At 56.0% G+C, this 2,760-nt stretch overlaps 1 pseudogene; it reads right to left on the bottom strand.

The window, feature by feature from the left end:
• Nucleotides 1–1,640: 1,640 nt before the first annotated feature.
• On the bottom strand, nt 1,641–2,478 carry LOC116878713 (annotated as a pseudogene).
• Between the last annotated feature and the right edge of the window lie 282 nt (nt 2,479–2,760).

Genomic DNA, 2,760 nt, shown 5'->3' with positions numbered 1-2,760 from the left:
AACTTCAACATAAGACTCGGGGTAGGAGACACCACTGAACGCACACAACTTTCTTCCGTACAGAATGACATAGTGTCAACTTTAACCATTGTTTCCAACTTACGCTGTTGAGTGCTAGAGGGCCACGGAGATGGAGAGGAATTTATCGCAATTCTGGGCTTGCTGATCGGTTCCCAAGTTCCTATCCTCCATCCCATTCCCCTGTCATATGCGTGTGCACACACACCTGCCCACGCACTCACATGCGTGTGCACACACACACACACACATGCATGCACGCCCACAGGAAGGTTTAGTTTCCACAGAGCCACAAGCAGGATCAAGTGGAGAGGGGTGGGGAAAGCCCAACTTGGAAAAACTGACTTTGGATTTCAACCAATCCCCCAATGTTTGAAAAAGAGTCTGGGGATTTCAGGGAGCCCGGAGCTGACCCAGCTCCCCAGCCCTCAGCGGGTCCTGAGGCTCAGGGCCTTGGCTTCTGGTTTTGTTCCAATTCTCTTGCACAAGAGCACAATGTGTGGGGGGTGGAGGGCGTCTGGAGCAAAGACATAGATGATATTATATTATTATTATTATTATTATTATTATTATTATTATTTTGGCCCCTCCTCATACTGGCAGCCACAGCTCCCAGCGCCCCCCAAAAGCCAGACTTTAGGTCAAAACCAGAGGTGTAAGTGACGGAATGGAGACGCAAAGATGCCCCATTTCCCCCAAATAATACCACGTTGTTTCTGCGCCCCAGAAGGCTGCCGTGGTGCTGGCCAGCCACGCTCCAGGCCCGGGCCCGGTGACGATGGAGGGACAGTTCTGGCCTTTCCCTCTGACCCGGCCCCCAGCACTCAGCCCTGCTCCAGGCGCCCTTCCCTGCCCAGACAGCCTCCCCCCTTCCCCTCCCGCCCCACTCCCCGTGCTTGGGGCGCTGTCTTAGAAGCTGCTGTGGCTCTCTGCCTGCAGACAGAGAGCTCCCTGCGAGGAAGAATGTTTAATTCTCTTATGCTTCCCTGCCCACGGCCTGGCGCAGGGGAGTACTTAGATGGTGGTGTGGGTGGATGGACACGCTGGGAAGAGATATTGTACCAATCTGGTGCAAGGTGCGGGCCAGACCCGTGTCCCCTAGCCAGGACCAAAGCACCCACTCCTCCCTCCTGCCCGGGGGGAGGTCTGAGGAGCCCCCAGAAGGAGGGGTGGTGAGTCGTAAATTGGCCAGGTATGAAGCCTGTCCCACACTCAGCTTCTCGGGGGTGTCTCTCTAGGGATGGAGAGACAGAAGTCAAGAGACACAGAGGGAGCCCTGGGGCTGTGAGGCAAGGGAAGCCATGCAGGAAGCCGAAGTCTGGAGGAGACAGAAGCTTCAGCAAGCAGAGAGAAGGGAGCATGTCGCCATGGAGAGAAGCTTCGAGCAAACATTATGCATAGCACGGACCAACGGAGGAAAGGGAAGGTCCTCAGAGGAGGGGACAAGGCGGTGGGGCTCATGGAGGGAAATGACACAGCAGCTGGCGTGGCTGGCAGGACGCACTGATCATGACACGGGTCCAGCATCACCGTCCCGGTCCCCAGCCCCATCTCAGGCCCCAGGAGGACCAGGTGCCCCCGTCCCCAGAGTGCTGGGAGGCTGCACTGTCCTTTCTTTCTGTATGCAAACTTGAAAGCTCCTTGCGGGTGGAGAAGTAGGCGTGCCTTCCCTTTGAGGGCCCGGGACCCTCAGTGCTGGAGGGGCCGGGCTGGCTGACAGGGGCCGGGATCTCCCCTCCTCCCTCACATTTACGAGAAACCAACGTGCTTGGCTCGTGTCCCTGAAATCTTGTGGCCTGTAGTCTCTGGAATTGGGTTTATTTATTCACTTAAATTGGATTCTGGCATTTGCTTGTGTTTGTTCTCTCCATAAAGACCTTTTTATTTGGGTCCTGGAGGGCTGTTTACTGCTTAGCACGTGCGGCACAAAGGAGGGAGCGGACTGCAGACCCCAGCGTTCCACTCCAGTGACTGGGCTCGGAGGGGGCGCCGGCACGGGGCTCTGCCCCCCAAGGGAATCCCTCGCCTCGGGGCCAGGGGGAAGGGTTCCATCCTGCCGCGGACAGTGGCCTGTGAGCGGGAGGAGGTGGGCTCCCCCACCCCGCCACGTTCAGGCAGGCGGAGTCTTGGATGTCATTGGGAGTGAGCAGGCTTAGAGTCCCAAGAAGTACTTCAGCAAAAAAGAACGCTCTTAGGTTTGTTTTCGTTTTGTTTTTATTCTAAATGGTCGAGAAGATTGAAGACTGGGTAGGAGGTGTGCTGGGGTGAGACTCCCGGGGGGAGTGTTAAGACGGTTTGGGCCCCGTGTGCAGGCAGCAGCCGGACTGGCTGGGGAGCCTGGGGAAGGGGAAGATGGGTCAAAAGTGGAGGAACGACCATAAGATCCCATAGTCGTGCTCCTCGGTATTTCCCCAGAGGAGCTAAAAACTTGCGTCCGCACAAAAACCTGCACACGGACGTTTACAGCACCGTTATTCATGCATCCAGATGTGGAAGCCACAAAGACGTCCTTCAGCAGGTGATAGGTGGATAAAACGGGCTATTAAACGCCTCTGATGAGCTGAGAAAAGCCAATGGGAACAGCTACCTACTGTATGATTCCAATGATGGAACATTCCGGAAAAGGCAAAACTAAGGAGACAGTACAGAGATTGGGGGTTGCCAGGGGTTGAGGGTTGAAGGGGAGGGATGAACAGGGGGAGCACAGGGGACCTCCAGGCCAGTGCGAACATCTGTCTAGAC

This window comes from Lontra canadensis, unplaced genomic scaffold, assembly GCF_010015895.1.
Source record: "Lontra canadensis isolate GAN:19392208 unplaced genomic scaffold, GSC_riverotter_1.0 scaffold58, whole genome shotgun sequence".
NCBI lineage: Eukaryota > Metazoa > Chordata > Mammalia > Carnivora > Mustelidae > Lontra > Lontra canadensis.
Note: the sequence above shows the minus strand (reverse complement) of the source record. Positions and strands in the feature narration are given on the sequence as shown.